This window comes from Kogia breviceps, chromosome 16, assembly GCF_026419965.1.
Source record: "Kogia breviceps isolate mKogBre1 chromosome 16, mKogBre1 haplotype 1, whole genome shotgun sequence".
Lineage (NCBI taxonomy): Eukaryota > Metazoa > Chordata > Mammalia > Artiodactyla > Physeteridae > Kogia > Kogia breviceps.
The window spans coordinates 6,298,439-6,317,967 of NC_081325.1; the positions used below are offsets into that span (position 1 = coordinate 6,298,439).

The 19,529-nt window shown below is 49.4% G+C and overlaps 1 long non-coding RNA gene across 1 annotated transcript in view; it reads left to right on the forward strand.

The window, feature by feature from the left end:
* The first annotated feature begins 443 nt into the window (after positions 1 to 443).
* The window catches only part of LOC136792811 (uncharacterized), a 104,672-nt gene continuing 85,586 nt past the window's right edge, over positions 444 to 19,529 (forward strand). The window contains exons 1-2 of the long non-coding RNA XR_010837270.1: positions 444 to 698; positions 1,910 to 2,072. This is a non-coding gene — a long non-coding RNA (uncharacterized lncRNA). The remainder of the gene's footprint in view (positions 699 to 1,909; positions 2,073 to 19,529) is intronic.

Consider the following 19,529-nt stretch of genomic DNA (forward strand, 5'->3'; position numbering starts at 1 on the left):
GCAGGGAACGCATCCGGTTTACCCTTCCCTGCACCGTGCCGCGCACGGTCAACAGTGGCTGATTTTCCAGAGCCCTCCACTCTGCACTTCCTTACACTGAAGCCTCTCATAACCTGTACTTGGAACTGCGGCTCTTCAGTAAGAAAATGTATTTCCTTCTTTCAGGAGTCTTATGCCATGGAGCCTAGTAAATGGTAAATGGGAAAACAAGAAATCCCAGATCACTCAGCGACCTTCCCCACTACGCCGCCTTCTCTGGCCGCAGAGCGCAAAGAGCCTGCACGCCCTCCCCTGCTCCGCGCTGAGCCAGGGACTGGGGGGTGGGGGGAACCCCGCGCGCCACAGACCGGTCACGTGCACCTGCGGCGGCCACGCCCACCAGAGCCCCGCCCCCGCGGCGCGCCTGGGCCGGAGCGGGCCGGAGCGGGCCGGAGCGACGTACGGCCTGCGTGCGTGCCCGTACGTGCACCGGGATAGCTGGGCGGAAGGTCCAGGGGCCTGAAGGACCCCGGACAGCGGGTCTAGCTGCTGCGGCTCTGGGGTGCGCGGACAGCAGCTTGGGCTCGAAGACGGCTTTACAGCCCGGCCGAATCCCCGAACCCGAGGCACGGTCTGCAGGGCCTGTCCGCTGGCGGGTGGGCGGCACTGAGCTTCCAGGCACAGGGACACGGCCGAGCGCAAGGCCGCGTCCTCCGCAGGCACGTCTCTACGACCCCGTCCTCCCTTCGCAGGTCCCCTCACCCGCGCAGCGCCCCTTGCCTTTAGCTTTACCTGTTCCGGGCCGCCGATTGGTAAGGTTTGGCAGAAGGAGCCCGCAAACCGGCTCCGCCTGAGACCCTTTCACCTTCCGTAGTGGGCGGGGCTTCGGCCTGCGTCTTTAAAGGAAAGATGACGTGAGGAGGAGCGCCTTTCCGGCCGGCGGTCTAAAGTCCTCCGGCAGGAAATGCCGAGGGAGAGAGGAGGTGCGTGCGGGAAGTTGGTGTTCACCTGGCTCCTGCAGCCGGAGGTGGTGCGGCGATCAGAGCTTCCCGTCTCCTCGGTCCATTACGTTGTCGCCGACCACGGTGTGGCTGTATTCCCACTAGGCTTAGAGCTTTCATACACGTCTTTTTTTTTTTTTTTTTTGCGGGCCTCTCACTGTTGTGGCCTCTCCCATTGCGGAGCACAGGCTCCGGACGCCCAGGCTCAGTGGCCATGGCTCACGGGCCCAGCCGCTCAGCGGCATGTGGGATCTTCCCGGACCGGGGCACGAACCCGTGTCCCCTGCATCGGCAGGCGGATTCTCAACCACTGCGCCACCAGGGAAGCCCCATACACGTTTTTTTTATTTAATAAAATACTATTTTGATAGCATGCTTAATAAACTGTCTCATAAACGTCTTTATAATTATTGTGAATTCGGGAGCACTGTCTGCATTTGCAGGTGAGCAGGCCGACTCGGGAAGCAGAGGCTCCCGTCGGTTCCCAGGCAAGCGGCACTGGCGGCCTGCGAGCGCCGGGCCGGGCGCGGAAGGCCCCCGTGGCGCCGTAACCCAGAGAGCTCGGAGCCGGCAGCGTTTGGCCGAGGACCACACTGGCGTGGGGCGTGCGTGCGGTGTCCATGCTCTGGAGCAGTTCTAACCCTGGGAGCGGACCGTGCACCCGGTCTCTTGCCTGCCTGCTTTGGGGTCCGCTAGCCTGCAGGCCGCCGTGCCAGCCCCTGCCCCTCTCGCCTCTTCTCCAGTAGGAAATTCCTCCGTGGCAGAGTGGGAATTCCTCAGTGGCCGTGACTCCCTGAAGCCCCCTAGTTAGAGGATACTTTGATTTATATGAGAGCACGCTGCTTCTATTGGATGCTTGTGGTCCAGCAGGACACGTCGCTTTATTCTCATTAAACAGCTCAAGTCTCGCATTGCCTGTTTCGTTTCAGATGAGGAAACTAATGCAGCCTTAAATAGTTCCTTGAGAGGAAAGACCAAGTTTCCGTTTCCTCATCAAATTCACGGCGTCGTCGGTCATAGTAGGTACTGAATTTTTGTAGAAAACAGTGAAGTGGTAAACCCAGAAAAACTACGTGTGGCCCAAAGGCCAAGGTTAGTATTTGCATGTTGGTCTTTTCCGAGTTAAACACGAAGAATGAAAGATTCATTTTATCCTACCAAAAATATTCTTTAATAGCAAGATGTGTTTGTTTAGTGTAGATCTGGGGATGGAGTGACCAGCACAAAACTTGGGAAATGGTAGGTGCTTGTCACCTGTAAATGCCCGCATTTACAGCATTTACCTGTGTGCGTGCCGGGCAGTGTCCCACAAGTGCTTGACTTCTCTCAAGTTGTGTAATCCTCAGGAAAATGTAATGACCTCATTTCACAGGTGAGGGAACCGAAGCCTGAAGAAAGTAAGTAATTTGCCCAAGATCACGCAGCTAGTAGCAGATTCAAGAATAAAAAAACCCAGGCAGCCTGGTGCCAGAGTTGGTGTTCTTAATGCTGAATGTCCCTTATGAAATGAGTGTCAATGAAGTTACAAGTCTGGGAAGATACTAAGTGAAATTGATTGAAGAGTTTAATACCCAAACTAAGGACTTAACGTTTGATGAGATTATGATTCGAATAAATTCACACCAAGTTGTCCTTGGTAACTGGAGCTACCTGTCAGCATCCCTTTTTTTTTGGCAGCCCCTCTTTGAAGGTATGAGTGACCAGAATAGATGATTTGGGGAGTGTTCTAGACTGCCATTGTGAGACATCTCAACAAGAGAGGGGCTTTGGTGTTCCTGGAAGGAGATAAGCAGAAAAGGGTGGGTGTTACAGACATGCCCTCAGAGAGAGAAGCAGGTTCTTTTTAGCCCTTCTTTTGAACTCTGCTCTGACCTCCAGCTGAAATGGGACCGGGCAGCTTCTAAAGAATCATTGAGAGTCTTGGGCTCAGCTCCAGTGGGGGTGACTTTGAAGACCTTTGAATAATGATAGTAAAGCAGGTAACTGGGTCTTTCCGGACCCCTCCCTGTATTTACGGCCTCTGCTTGCTAAGGCACCCTTCTTGGTTTGGGGACGGGATATGACTACACCAGAAAGCCCCTGTACGCCGTCTCATTCAGTATGTGCAGAGAAGAGGACTCTCAGCAGCCTATAGAGCTTTCCAAGTTGTTATTGTCTCTACCCGTAATTTACCAAAAAAGCAAAGCCCAGAATGTAAAGTGTAACTCCACAGTATGACTCAAATCCTGGCTATTCTAAAACTTCTACATTTTCCACCACAGGGTAATTTCCATGATACTTCTCCTGGTTGGCCCCTGAGCGACACATTTCCTCACACAAGGCGGATATTGATGTTTTTGCTCTGATGAAGGATTAAAGGAAATATTCTGTCCCTCTCCTTGCCTGTTAGCTTTCGAAGTCCCCTCTCTCCCACTGGTGCGGACAGAGGGGTGTGAAACACAGTTGCTCAGCCCAGGTCATTGAGGTTCAAGATATCTGTCCCGCAAAGTCGTTACTCTGTGGGTGATTTCTTTAAGAATTGTTAACACTAGGCTGTGTCTTCATGAGGCTACAGTGACTGCAACAAATGGAGAAGCTACTCTGCTAGTAGCTCTGCGTTTGTTTTGAAGGTCTGTGCGTGTGGCAGAGCCTGCGTGAGGTCCAGTACCCTGCATATCCTTCGACAGGTGGTTGTTAATGGATTGCAGGTAGTTTATATGCCTCCTTCCCTCCCTGCATTACACTGTCAACTCCTGCCAGAACATTTTGGTAAAACAAAAGAATGGGAGTCTATTACGTGTGAGGGCCTGTGCGGTGCACACTGTATCCAGTAAGAGCGTTGTCTTAAATGGCGGCCACTTTCTCGTCACGGTGCCGTTTAAAAGCCGAGAGGGTCCGTGCTCCGCTCGCCTGGGTCCGTGTTTACAAACGTGTCGAAAGGGACAGAGAGAGCAAGGTGCGCACAGGGCTTTGGCTGATGTGGGGTGACTTCAGAACCTCCGGAAGATGCCTGCAGCCCATTACTATGTGTCTATTCTCATAACACGTGAAAGCTGGAAGACTTCTTACAGAACCTGTACCATCACCCACAGGCAGAAGTGTGATTAATGCGTTCCAAACATGTGAACATCTGTACACTTAAACAAACAAACAAAAAACAAAACTCCAAACAAGGAGAGTCAGCCCTCCCTCAGCATCTCATTTTGTTGTTTTAAAGGACTGAGGAAATCTTCCTTTAAGTAACCTAAATCCGTCATGCAGCTACTTGCTGCTGGTTCCTCAGAAGAGCTGGAACATCTGGTGACCACATCTGTGGCAAAACCCTTCATATACTCTCAAACTATTATTAGATTCAGTAAAACTTTCTTTTTTAAAAAAAATAAATTATTTATTTATTTTTGGCCGGATTGGGTCTTCGTAGCTGGGCGCGGGCTTTCTCTAGTTGCGGCGAGTGGGGGCTACTCTTCTTTGCGGTGCGTGGGCTTCTCATTGCGGTGGCTTCTCTTGTTGCGGAGCACGGGCTCTAGGTGCGTGGGCCTCAGTAGTTGTGGCTCGCGGGCTCTAGAGCGCAGGCTCAGTAGTTGTGGCGCACGGGCTTAGTTGCTCCGCGGCATGTGGGATCCTCCTGGACCAGGGCTCGAACCCGTGTCCCCTGCATTGGCAGGCGGATTCTTAACCACTGTGCCACCAGGGAAGCCCCAGAATAAATTTCTTTATCATGTATAAAATTTCCCATAACATTAGACTCCAGATTAATCATTTATCAAAAGGAATGGCACCAGTGATTAAAACATGACGGTGGTTAGGAATAAGCAAAACAAGTTTGTCTAAAATGAATAAATAACACTGTGATGAATTTTTTTAAAAAGCTCTCATGTCTACTAAGTAAAAGAATATTTATATATGGAAGGGCCACTTCTGTGAAAAATCTCTTGTGCAGCTGAATGAAGCAGAAAATAAATAGGTTCAAAAGTCTCCTTTGGAAAAGCAACAGGGCCATATGTTTCCATTTCAAAGATGTTAAGTTTCAGAGTGAGTCAGTTAACTTTGGTCATTTTGAAACACTTAATGAAAATAATTTCCTTTACCATCATAAGATGTCATGCAGAAATACAAAGCTAGTACAGGAAACTTTATGAAAGGCGCACTGTTTCCTACAGTGTAAGTCAAAGCAAAGCAGGACCAAGTTATTAGTGTTCTACATTATAAAGAAAACCCAATAATGTGTTTAAAGAGCCACGTGAGATCTAGTTACAAGGCTATGTAAGGAAGCAGAACTAACAGTAAATATAATGTTAGTGATGCAACAAATTTGTGCTCTCACTGTTTCCCATCTTTGAGGGAAATGGAATTAAAAGCAAATCATTACATCTTGGAAAGTTCTCAGATGTGGAGTTTCACACGTTTACTGTATCGGGAGGACTTTCCGCTGGACATTTCCGTCATTGTTTGGCTGCTTTCGCCCCCCGGGAAGTTGCTAGCTTCCCCTGCAAAGATTTTAAAGGCTGTTTTGCTGGCAGCCTGTGATGTATCCATGACCTTACCAAAGTGGAAGTGAAAGCTCTCCGTTTTTCTTTCTTTCTTTCTTTTTTTTTTTTTTGCAACAGTAAATCTACCAATTTTACAGTCAGTTGAACAGCAATAGATGAATTTGTTTAAAATCTGCATTCACAAAGAAAACCTGAACTTCAGTGGCTTGAATGCCTGAAGCTGCAGCGTGATAGTTGAAGGGCAGACATGCTTACAACTTGCTCTAGGCCACTGTCACCTGCTCTGCACAGGTGCTGATCCCTCCCTCAGTCGATCTGGGGCATCCTGAGAGGGGTGCGGGAAGCCTGGGCCTTTGTGTGTTGCAGAGAACGCTTTTCCAAGGGCTAGGCCACTGTCACCTGCTTCTCTGCACAGGTGCTGACCCCTCGGTCGATCCGGGGCCTCCTGACTGGGGAGCAGGAAGCCTGGGCCTTTGTGTGCTACAGAGAACGCTTTTCCAAGGACTGGGCCAGTATTCTCCAGCAGTCACAGGAAGCAGAAGAAAGAAAAGGTTAAGGGCCACCGCCAGGGTCAGAATAGGTTAAGTTTAGTTAACATCAGAGGTTATAGCTTTTAACAAGAGCTTCAAGAAAACTTATTCGAAGATGCAATTTGTTTCTTCTTTGTCAGCTGTTATTTTTTTTTTATCCTATTGATAGTGACAGCTTAACAAAGTTTTTATATGCTAGAGGTTTTCATCCTTTAGAGGATAAAGGACTGTTCCTAAAAAGAGATGCAGGTGGAGAACTTTATAAAGCTTCCATGACTTTCAAATTGGGAGCTTTAAAATAGACTCCCTGCTTGGCTAAGTCAAAAATAATCTGTGAGGGATGTTTAAAAAAAAATCCCTATTGGGAATGGAGGACTGCTTCAGCAATCAGATGCAGAGGCTCAGATTTCTAGAAGCTTCTTTGTGTGTATTTTGCTTTCATCCATTCTAGGACAGTTTTCCCAGTTGTTATTCAAAATTACCAAAGAGGCCTCCTCTGAACTTTCCAAACGTGTATTTCTTTAAATTTAGAGCATCATACTGAGAAGAACTGGTTGTTTATTGTCTTTCTGTGTGAGCAAAAGAGATGGCCACCAATTCCTGTACCTGCCCTCCATGTTCCTGTTATTCCGTTAGTCCACACTTTCTGATCAAGGACTGAAAGGTTCCAGAAATTGGTCCTTCAAAGGAGAGTCATGTAAACTCGAGCTTTTCAATTGGAAACCCACACCTTTCAATAGGTATGACCACCCAGGGCTGATGCTGAGTGTCCTGTGTCGTACGAAGGTGTTGCGTATTATTTAGCTGCATTTCTGCCACAGACGAGAGGCTTGACCTGCTTTGAATGAGTTTTATATATTTATTTAGCTGAGGTTTTGTTTTTTGGGGACGTGCTGTGTGGCATGCGGGATCTCAGTTCCCTGATCAGGAATCGAACCCAGGCCCCCTGCGCTGGGAGGGCAGAGTCGTAACCACTGGACCGCCCGGGAAGTCCCTAGCTGAGGTTTTAAAATGTTCAACTTGGGTCTCCAGCGCCGTGCTTTCTATCTGATGTTCAGCAGGATAAACAAAACCTACACATCCAAGGGCTGTCCTGTAATACGCATTGGACGGCATGGCGGTTTCAGGTATGGTGAGGATTCATTTAATTATTATTTGGGAAATAAGATGTTTTGTATACGAGAATCTTACAGATACCTAAGCTTACCTCGCAAAAGAACACAAAACTTCTTACCATTTTGAATAAAAGTATTTTATAGAATGTATTACAGACTTTATTGCTTTCTGAAACGTGGTATAATGAATATTGTTTTCAAGAATGGGAGTACCGTTATGGCTACACATCATCATACAGTCACGTTGTACTCAGTGCCCTACGCTACGCGGCCCAAACTGTCGTGATTTTGAATTTGTGATTCTCCTTTTTATAGATTTTCTTACTCTTCTCTTGCCATTATACCGCCGGCTACCCCTTGTTGCTCTAAGTGCCTACCCAGCTTTAACAGTTCTCCCTGCCTCCTAATGTTCCGGTCAAGTTCAAGTTCAATCTCACCTGGCCTAATGCAGGGGTTCCTTAAGGGGACCTGTAGCTCTCCATCCCACCTGATTCCAAGTCGGCCCACACACTATGGCCAGGATGACCTTGCTTCAGTAAAGCTCCATTCACGCCAGTGCCTTGCTGGGAAGGCTGCTGGCGATTCTCCACCACCTGCCTGCTGAACTGGAGTGTGATTTTCCACTCCAGCGGGTATTGTCCTCCGCAGTGGGTCTGTAGCCTGTTGTAGTTGACAGGTCAGTCAATTTGCCTGCTCTGCCCAGGCTCTTTTCTCAGTCTCTGCTCCTGGACACCACCCCTGAGAGGGGACACTTAGAGTCCAAACGTCCTGCCCTCATGCCCTCTCCCATTCATAGCTAATTGGACCAGGGCAGGAGCCTGACCTACGGGACACCAGTCTATACACAGTGACAACTTACACAGTCAAACTGGGACATTTGTTGGGTGTCAAAGGGCACTTGGGGCAGAGATACTCTTTCTCCTCTTTCCCAGGTTTTAGCTGAGCACATAGCTGCCCAGAATAAAGACAGTACGTGTAGCCTCCGTTACAGACAGGTGTGACCATTTGACTGTGTTCTGGCCAGTGGAATATATATATATATATATCCCCCATAAGACCTGGGAATGTCCTAGTTTATGCCTGTTATCCTGGTATGATTTTTTGTTTTAAATTTTATTCACTTTTGGCTGCACTGGGTCTTCGTTGCTGCGCGCTGGCTTTCTCTAGTTGCAGCGAGCGGGGCTACTCTTCGCTGCGGGGCGTGGGCTTCTCATCGTGCTGGCTTCTCTTGTTGCGGAGCACGGGCCCTAGAGCACATGGGCTTCAGTAGTTATGTCGCACTTGCTCTTGAGCGCAGGCCCAGTAGTTGTGGCGCACGGGCTTGGTTGCCCCGCGGCACGTGGGATCTTCCCAGACCAGGAATGGAACCTGTGTCCCCTGCGTTGGCAGGTAGATTGTTAACCACTGCTCCAGCAGGGAAGCCCCTGGTGTGATTATTAATAACATCCTCTTTCACCCTCACAAGCATTCCAGTAGATGGCATATGACATGGTCACCCTAAATAAGCAGATATGTGCAACTTCCAGAAAGTTCTCTCGGGAGGAGAAGTGTGCTCTTGTCCCCTTCCTCCTCTCTGCTGGCTCAAAGGTGCACACGACAGCTGGAACTTGCATGGCCTCCCGGAGCAAGAGGACTCCCGGTGGAGCTCGGGTCCCGACACTGCGGAATCCCGTGCCTCCGGATTCCTGACTGTGAGAGAGAAACTAACAGGATTTATACAGCAGCTAAATGCCACACACACCTGGAGTTCACGCGATGAGTCGGTCTACGGAGAGAAGTAGGACCAGGAAGTAGACACGCACAAAGGCCGGACTGCGGGGCCCTGTGAGGAATGGGCTAGGAGCCTTCATTTCTAACCTTCCAACTCCAGTCGCCCTGGAGCGCCCTGGGATTCATTTCCTGTCTTCAGGTAACTCTTAAGTGGATTTTCTTACGGGAACTGTCTGTTGATTGAAAGCAGACCTCTGCACAGCTTTAACCCTCTTCGCCCACCTCTGCTGAGCCGCCAGGCGATGACTCTCTCCTCCCTGTGTTTGTGCTTTTCTGCCTCTGCCCATTCATGCTCCACCCTCCGCCTGGAATCCAGACCAAGTGTCCCCTCTTCACGAAGGCTTCCCTTAGTTTTTCCCTTCTTCGGACCCTGTCATTTTAGGCGTGCTTATTCTGTGCCGTTTATTTTTCTCTGTCTCCTAGCTTAGTTACATGTATGTTGGCATATCCCGCCCTCTGCAGTGTCAGAGCCTCAAAGGCAGGGGCCTTTGCTCCTTGTGTCGTGCAGAGAGGTCAGCCTAGGGCCTGCATTTCTTTAATGCACGTTAGGTATTTGTTGTGGGCTGTGAAACACACAACGAAGCCTTTTCAAATGGTCTCTGAATAAACTGTAGGAGCTTTGGTGCAGGATTTCATGTCTTCTAGAAGCTTCTCTTTTCCTCCGCTGGCTTGGAGTTGACAGTAGTTAATAGGATACCACTAGGTGTTGAATTACAGTTTTAGGAGGAACATTTCTAAACCATTTGGGAAGCTCTCTGAGGTGGGCACCTTTTGTTGAAACAAACTTCAGTGCTAAGCAGCGTGCCTACTACTGTAGTAATTTACAGTTGCTGAATTAGAAGCACAGAAAGTCTAAACAATTTATGAAAAAAAATCACAGGGAAAGTCGGTGTCTATAAAGGAGTTACAACTCGGTCTTTGGATTTCCTTGTGTGAATTACCATACTATGGACTCTGTAACTGCAACCGACATTGCATATCATCGTAAGAATTGTCAAAAGGGTTATTAAACGATCACACATGTGTACCATTGGGCTGACCTCGCCGCCTCTCAAACAGAAAGTTCACAACGAAGTAGGAGACCCAGCTAACCACTCCTTTAATTTTCTGTACGTGATTGATGGATTTTTTGCAACTGACGTGGTCACCTGTTTCGGTATCACTGCTCGCAGTGAAACACAGACATCATACGACGGGTCCGTGTGTAATTATAACTGCATCTTTAAATGGTCACTGTGAGGCCGTGCAGCAGAATAACGGGGGCTCGTGTAGAGTGCGCGCCCCTCACATTTCTGCCGCATCATTTATAGGCTGTAACTGACAGCCTTTGACAGTTTCTAGCGCCCGCTTCCACACTCAGCCGTCATGTCAGGACCCATCCGTATGGGTTTAGTCTTTTACACTAATAGTAGCTTAAGTCATAAAAGTTGCCACCGATCTTACTGTATTGTTTACAGTTAAAATAATAACACTGTGATATGTTAGTTATGCAATAATAATAATAGTGACATTATTATTAGCATCAATTTGAATAGATACTCTAGGTCTTACTTAAAGTGAGTTATAACCCCAGAACTTCCTTCACTTCTCAAAAACACTGTAGGGAGGTGATACTGAAAATCATCTACTAGAGAGGAATATTTATAATTAGTTTATATTTTATTTTCAAAATTCTTTGTTTTCCGTGTGGAGGACAGAGCTCCGTCGTGAGATGTATATTTGCTAACTGCATCTTTTTACCACCAGTAGTTCCTTGAGCAATTAGCTTTGGCTCTCTGGACCCTCGCTTCCTCATTCTTAAAATGGGATAATACTCTCACAGAAGCACAAGGATCAAACATGATAAATTAAAATATTTGGGAAACTATAAAGCAGTGTAGAAAGGTAAGATATTATTCATCCCCTGATCCCAGGTCCCCTCGAAATACTTACCTCTGAGAATTTTCAGACTTCTACACGTAAACTGAAGAGGAGGGAGGCTACACAAACCAGGGCTCCTCGAAGTGTGTGGTCTGTGGGCCAGCAGCCCCGGCGGCCCCTGGAAGCTTGGTAGAAGCGCCATTTCTCGGTGTGTTCTCAGATCTACTGGTCAGTAACTGATTGCAGGCACGGAGCCCGGCGGCCGAGCTTAACAATCTCTGCGGGTGATTCTGATGCTCACGAGGGCTTGAGCAGCACTGTCGTGGGCGGGGGGGGGGGTTCATCCATTCTTCAACAAACATTTATGGAGCATCTCTAGAAGGGGCCGGTGGCTCTCCGGGGAGGATAAGACACAGATGCTCTCCTCAGGGAGAGTAGCTCCCTCTTAACGAAGCCCTTCTCATCCTTCAAGGTGGTGTTCAAGAGCCCCCTGGGGGACCCCACAGCCCACGGCATGTGGACTGACTCTTCGTGGCCACACTGGCGCCGCCTGCGTCTTCACCAGCGCTCCCTCACGTGTCCTCCCGCCTGGACACCTGTCCCTGCGAATTGCCTTCCCAGGTGTGCTGTGTTCTGTGTGGCCTCCGTGCTGCTGTGCCCGCTGGTCTCTCCGTGAAGCCTTCCCTCCTCCAGGGGCTGCTCACGGGAAGCCTCCCCGCCCTCCGCGCGGACAGCCACTGCCCGTCCTCTGCATCTCCTGTGTGCCTCCAGCGGGCCTCTCTCGGGTCATAAGGGGAGATGTTTTATGTCTGGTTTCCCCCTAAACTAGAAGTGTACCTTTTCAGTGTTTAGATGTCCGGAGCTTGATAACATCCCCTGAGGGAAGACAGGAGCGAAGTGAGGGAGAGGGGGCCGGGGGGGTGGGGGGTCGGGGAGTGGGCGTTTGCCTTTTTTCTTTGTAAGGCGTCACCTCTTCACCTGTTGTGCAAACAGGATGATTTTGTCTTTGGCGTGGAAGGGACTTTTCAAAGGCCGACTCTTGAAATGACCTGCAAAGTTAATCAAATCCAGTAACGGTTTCTTTTGCACCTACTACAGAAAAGGCACTGTGGTTGCTGCACTGAAGGATCCGGCCCTCGGGCAGCTCCCAATGCAGCGGAAAGACATAGCGCCCAGTGCCCCTGACTAAGCCAGGTGACAGTGCGTTACCAGGGTCGCAAGACTCAGAGGGCAGGTCAGGAGAGCAGTGGCCAGGAGAGGGCAGGGTGATGAAGGGTTGGCCCCGAAAGGGAGCCGTTCCAAGTCCAGGTGGAGAAGGGTCTCGGCCCGGGCCTCCCTGGGGGGACGGGGAAGTGACCGTCTACGCCGGCGGCCTCATCCGTGTAGGATCCGTTCCCCTGGAGCAGCTACACAGCACACGCGGGGCCCTCCGGCTGCGGCGCAGGTTCAACCCTGCTCCCCCCAGCCCGTCCTTACCCTCCTGAGGCTTGACAGCGGTCCGTAGCCGAAGTCGATGTCCGCCTCGGCGATTGCTGGACACAGGGGGCCTGGGGCACAGAGCCAGGGAGGCGGGGTGAACGGCACCCTTTCAGAACACGGCTTCGAGAGCGCGCAGTTTCGACAGAGGGCTCTTTTCACACCTGCTTGCGCTGTCAGTGGCTGCGGTGTCTGCTGCTGTCTCCTGAGACATGGACAGATTCAAATGAGAGGGTGTAACCTCGGCGCTAGAAGGGGAGACTCCTTGCATTTCTCCCCGGGTGGTCTCTACTGTGTGTTTTCCCGTCAGAAGGCGAGCCGCCTGGCAAAGTGGGGGAGAGCGTGGGCTTTGCCAGTGGGTGAAACGGGGCTTAGACCCTGACCTTGTCATTTGTGTGCTGTCACACCTCGGGCAAAGTGCTGACCTTCTCTGTTTTTCGTACTCCTTTGCAAAACGAGGATCGTGACTTCAGTGTGTAGCTGGAGTGTCTCGTGTATATTAAGTGCAACGATGTCATTGCTGTTGCTGCTTTAGGATTACACGAAGTGCTGTGGGATGTCAGAGCACTCCAGCAGAGCCGTTAACCTTGAGTCTGCCCGAGGGCAGCCGGGGAGTGAGGCTGCGACGGCGCGGGGGGGGGGACGGTGGCGAGGCTGAGAGGGAGGTGTTTTTAATCTGCATTCACATATCACTTGTTTATGTGATAGCTAATTCAGTTATGTAATTATGGTATCAGGTGTGACTGGCGAGAACAGATCTGAGGATAAGCCAACGGCCTCTGGGTCGGAGGCCCATCCCGGGGAGGGCTGGAGAGGCCAGCCGCTGACCCCGCTGGGGGCGTGGGCGTGGCCCTCAGCCCGGCCGGGTCGCTGCTTACGTGGCGGGCCTGAAAGAGGCCTCGGCTCTAAGTGCGAGCAGTACCTCGGCATCGTACGTAACAGCACACGGGAGCATCTTTAGCGGGAAGACATTTTTTTTAAGTGCACGTATATGATGGCAAAAATAGGTAGAAGTGTAATCATGTGCACGGCGACCGAGACAGCATCTCTCAGTAACCCAGTTAGCAGGAACGTTTCTGAGGTCGGGAACGTCTACGCTCAGTTCATCAGACCTCGTCTGCGTTCAGTGCTCATCTGCATTCAGTTCATCAGAGCTGAGGGCGTGGAGGAGCTCAGGGCAGGGCCCTGGGAGAACGGTGCTCACAGGCGGGTCTGTTAGAACCTTCGGGAATGAAGTCATGAAGGTCCCGGGGATCGTTTCCTTAGCGAATCTTTGTGTGAAGCATCAACGTGGAGAGATTTCTTTAGGGAGCAATGCCTTTCCCCCCAGTTTTCTGCATTTGTCAAGTGTAACGCTTCAGTATCCCCTAAACAAACGTTACGTCCCTTTCTGACATCTGATTAATCACAGGAATTCTTCCAGGTGATGCACTGTAGTTTTTAATACTCTTTGATAGAGTCTAGATCATCTTTGCGATAAAATAAGGATGGTCGGGACAGAACTTTTAGTTTGACGTTGGAGGGTATTTTTATGTTTCAAGATAATTTTTTTAATGTTTGGATAAATCACTACCTTTAAGCCAAATAATGAAGACAAAGCTCATTCAGTGCTCAATTCCTGGGCGCCCACTGCGTGCCAAATGCTGTTCTAGAAGCTGGGCACGTGGCACAGAGGACTTTCAGCGGCCGCCCCCTGCATTTACAGGCGAGGAAGCTGATGCTTGAAGGGACTGAGCGCCTCAAGGGCGGGCCAGCTGGGACCCGACGTTTCACCGTGGTTCCTGACTTCCTTAGGAGGGTTAGTTAGTCAGCGAGGTAGGGTGGGTACGGGAATTCCCGGTACTTTCTGCTCAGTTGTGTTGTGAACCTAAAACTGCTCTAAAAATCGCCTGTTAAAAAAATCCGACAGTGTGGATGGAGTTCGAGTGCAATTAGCCAAATCAATGTTTTAATGATGGGTTAGAATCTTCTGTGCTTATTATTTATATGTCTATGTCATACATGTATGCCATATGAAGTTCTCAATCAAAATAATTAATCAACAACAGAAGAAACAGTTCAGACAAGAAGATGAGACAGTCGGGTTTAGATGGCAGGCCACCCTACTCTGTGGAATAACACAGGTCTGAGTTCAGCTACCGCCCCGCCCCGCCGCCCCCAGCATAGGGACCGAGAGAGAGGCGTCTGTCTGGATACAGAGAGCCGAGCACCCTGAGTGGGACTGAAGCACCACGGAGAACTTGAAGGCCGGGCCACGATTCTTGGCATGGTCTCTGCGTGGTGGCGGAGGGCCCTCCAGGGGCCTCCGGGGCCGTCTTGGGCTCGCTGGGCTCCTCAGGGAAGAGAATCTCAGACCTCTCAGGTGAGAGCCCCGGCTCCAGGATCTGCCGCAGCCCTGGGGGGCTTGTTGGAAATGCAGGGATCCCAGACCTGCAGGATCAGAGTCTGTGTGAAGTGTGAGACCCTCTGCTGAGGACCGAGCTGGAGCAAAGCCGAGCCTGCGGGCGAGGGCTGGACCGGCGCCACGCAAGGTGTTCTCTGACCGTCCAGAGCGCCCGTCTCCATGGGGCCCAGCGGCCAGATGGCGTGAGCCACTGGGCGTCCCTGTGGCCAGCCGCTCAGTGGGCGCAGGAGGCCCTGGATTTTAACACCGCCCTGTTTACTGGAAGCCACATCGTCCTCCTTGAAGCGGCCGCTCTGAGACTTACCCCAGGAGACCGGCTTTGCGGGCACAGAACCCAAGAGCCAAAACAATCTTACCATGAGACACTGAGATTACTGGGCGAAAGGAGCCTTTGATCTTATCTGAAGCAGGCTTGTCTGCGTAAACTGCTACTACTGGAGATGTCTGCTCCTTTAGATTAACTTTCCTGTGGCCCTGCTTTTGCAACTCAGAGCTCTGTAAGTGCCTTGTGGTTTACGACTACTGTCCTCGAAACCCTCTCGAAAGCAAGGAGCCCCTGTTAACCTGTACACGTAGCTGGGATCCCTCCCCCCAATGACCTCTAATAGTAATAATACCTGCTATTAGTGCTTGCCAAAGACCTCACAGCTCGAAGTGACGGAAGTGGATTTGCATCCACGTCTGACCCCAGAGCGTTCGACCGTCATGCTGTAATGCTTCCGTGCACGTGTGCCTGGCACTCTGCCAGGGTCAGAGCACGTTTGCTCCTGGAGGCGCCCCGAGCCATCGCGTCTCCCACGTGGGGCGGTTCTTCCCGGGGAGAGAAGGGTGGAGAGGATGTTCTGAGGTTCCAGGCACCTCATGCCTCTGCGACCCTGGACCCTCCCCCCCGCCCCGTTGGCAGCCCCCCCCCCCCGACCTTATTCTCAGCCACAGACGCTGGCGCTAACGGAGCAGGCGTGTGGGGACAGAGGATGGGGCAGCAGCTGGAAGTCCTCCCGGGAGCTCGGCACCTCGGCCCTTGCGCTCCTCCCGCGATGAGGAAGGCCTGTGTGATGGTGGAAAGTCACCAGTGATGTGGGGGCATCCACCCCTGGTCTCCCCGGCGCTGTTCTCTGGAGGCTGAGCCGGGAGCCCAGCCTGTCCGCAGGCCCCCCGGCTCGTGGCACCGGGCTCCCTGGAGAGCAGTGCCCCGGGGGGGTTAGTGGCATTACAAGAGCAAACACGAGGATCCATCCAGACGCGCAGGCAAGGGCAGAAATGATGGCTGCGACTGGAACCGCTGGTATGGAGCTTGCAGGCGTTGGCGGGCGAGGGAGAAACCGTGAACTTGTTTTTCTAGATTCAGACACTTCTACCAGATTCAGGGTTGACAAAGGAAGGCCAGTTATGTGGGGCATCTCCTCTGGGATCTCCTCTTCAAACATCAGCCGGGCAGGTTCCTTCTGTGCAGATCATTTTGAGCATTTATCCTGCTTTTCATTGACATAATCTCTCCTGGGCCACCACCCTAGCCGCTCTCCTCTGAAACATTTCACAGGGAAGAAAAGCTCAGAAGGGGTGGGGGAAATACTGCATCTTTGGGAAGGGGGTAGAGTTTTTATTCTGTCTCCTCTGGCTGCTATATATTATTATATGCCATATCCACATCCAAGAAGCTTTATTTTTTCAGTAAAGAACAAAATAAACAGATTTACAGACACAGAGAACGGACTTGTGGTGGCCAAGGGGAAGCGGGGTGGGGGAGGGATGGAGTGGGAGGTTGCGGTGGGCGGATGTAAACTATTGCATATGCAACGGATAAGCAACAAGGTCCTACCGTAGAGCACAGGGAACTCTATTCAATATCCTGTAATAATCCATAATGGAAAGGAATATGGGGGGGAAAGGGCAAAATAAAGCTATTAACTACTCCTAGGTTAAACAGCCCCAGAATCTCCAGGGAGATCTGGATTCTCTCCGCGGCAGGCTCTACACGATGCTATGCTTGTTACCCCGGTGCTGGGCCCCATACTAGGTAGCACGGAAAGGTAAATTACGCAGGAGGTGCGCTCGCTGCCAAAGACGCTTATCACTGAGGACCCGTCTCTTCCAGATGGAGGGTCTGTTCCAGGTGGAGAGGGCTGGAGGGGTGTTTTCCAACCCCCCCTCTTCTGGGAGAGCATCTTTTATTTCTCTGCCAGGTCAGGCGGAGGGGGACGAGGGATGGGTACCCCACAGCCCTCTGCTGCGGCCGTCGGCTTCCCCAGAACGCCACCTTTTCGCAGTTCGTCACTCGATGCGGAGGCACACGTGGGCCGCTCTTTCAGATTCTGTGTGCGGTGCCCATCGACCTGTCTCCAAGTCTATTCGTTCTTTGTACCAGTGCAGTCCCAGCACTCAGTAGGCAGACGCGGGACACTCAGTGAACATGCTTTAAATTGAGTTCATTTCATGCTCTGAGGTGGGAAGTAGGGATTTTCTGATTTTGGAGAGCCTTTGTTTCTAAAGTAATGAAAGCGAGGGTACGGAACCACATACCAGATAGAATCTCGGCTATGAAAACACACACACAGCTTGTGCACTCATGTAAAAAAAAAAAAAAAAAAAAAAGACTGCAGGCTATCACCATAGTGTTAAAAAGGATTATCTCTGGGTGGTTGGAATTTGGTTTCTTTCCCATATTTTTTCCAGAATGGCTATGGGAATCTATATTACTTTTGTAATCAGAAAAAAATAAACATTTTATTTCTTCTATAAAAGTACCCTTGACACTGGTTAATTAAGTAATCATCAGGCAACATTTTCAGAGGAATTAATGAATGAAAGCCTTGGAGAAATAGCACCTGAGCTCAGTACCTGAGGTTTGGGAAGAGACACGGTGACAGGGCAGAAGTGAGGGCCATGGCCCTGTGGGACGGTGTCACTGATGTCACACCTTTCTTCCTGTGTGTTGAGCGAAAGAAACCAGACACGAAAGAGTACACAGTCTATGGTTTAACTTACGTGAAACTCTAAAACATGCAACAATAAGCTATGGTCATAGAAATCACTAGTGGTTTCTGAGGAGGGGCTGTGAATTGATTGGGTAGAGGTGTAAGGAACTTTCTGAGGCGCTGGAAGGGCTTTTGTGTCTTGATTGAGTGGCTTGTGGGTTATAGGTAAGCATTCGTTGAAGTTGAAGTGTACCCTTAAAAAGTTAAAAATGAAATTTTAAAGTGTGTGTTTTATTGTGTGACTGATACAACACTTTTTAAAAAATAAATTTATTTATTATTTATTTATATTTTTGGCTGTGTTGGGTCTTTGTTGCGGTGCACGGGCTTCTCATTGTGGTGGCTTCTCTTGTTGTGGAGCACAGGCTCTAGGCGCACGGGCTTCAGTAGTTGTGGCACGCAGGCTCAGTAGTTGTGGCACATGGGCTTAGCTGCTCCACGACATGTGGGATCTTCCCAGACCAGGGCTCAAACCCGTGTCCCCTGCATTGGCCAGGCAGATTCTTAACCACTGCACCACCAGGGAAGTCCAATACAGCAATTTTTAAAAAGGATGTAAAATCAATATGAATGGACACCTCTCTCAAAAAGAAAAAAAAAGACAAAAAACCCCCACCTGAATAGACACCCTGACTTGTAATTCACCTGAAAACTGCATCAGTGAATTAGAGGAAAAGCAATGGAAACCATAAGAAGGGATAAAATTTGAATCCAGAGTAACCAGTACTTGAATATTAGGACTTTCATGAGGAGAGAGAAAAGAATAGAAGAAAAAACAATGAAAATATCATTAATTTTTTTCTGAGTGGGAAGGGGCCACTGAGTGCCAAGTAGGAATAATTTTTTGAAAAACCAAACACCTGGATATAGTCTGATGCAATCTCCTAATTCCAAGGTCAAACAGAAAAATTTATAAGACAGAACCCTCCACCCCAAAAACCAATTACCCTCATAGAAAAGAGAATCAGACTTACCTACAACGTCAAGCGCTAGAAGAGAGTGAAACAATATTCCCAGGGCCCTGAGAGAAAGAACTGTGGGTTCGAATCCATAGCCACCCAGCTTGGCCTTTCATGTGTGAGGGCGAAAGAGTCGCCGTCGGTGGACCACCCACACCTCTCCTGTGCTGACAGCCACGCACAGTTATTAAGAGAGTTCTCTTAAAGCTCTTTAAAGTTCTTAAAAGTTTAAAAGTTCTCTTCACAAGAAACAAAAATGTAACTATGTCTGCTGACAGATGTTAACTAGATTTACTGTGGTGATCATTTTGCAATATATACAAATAACAAATCATTATGTTTTACACCTGAAACCAATACGATGGTAACTGTCAATTATACCTCAGTAAAAAACAAAACAAAACAAAACGCAGAAACTAAATAACCTCCAGGAAGTAAATGAAAATGCACCAAAATAAATAATTCAGGAGAGAATGAAGGTAAGAAACAGGGTTAAATGCGAGAGTCCAGCTCCTGCAGGTCCAGGGATACCCGAGGAATGGACAGCGTCGGCGAGGGGAAGTTAAATAAATCAATAACACTGTGTATGTACAAGCATGATCTCTCTCTCTTTATTTTCTCACAGTCAGATTTATATACCCTAAGTGATTACATCATCAGGTGTTTAACTAAAACCTCAGAAGATATTCATAATAGATTATACCTAATATTTCTATAGGTACTTAATTCTAAAGGTTGTCAAAACATCATTGTTTTTTCTTAGAGTAGATTCAATCGATACTAACAACAAAGCCAAGCTAATATGTAACAAGCCATTAAAAGCAACTATGGAGGAGGAAGTTTCCTAAACTTTCCTATGTGTCCTAGAGGTACCCATGGACAGGTTTTAACAATGTATCCCCTAAATCATCTACAATATTTTTCACAATGTAATCTATCACTGTGTTTTTCTGGGCAAGAAGCTTTGTCTGAATGGACGAGTCAACAATTC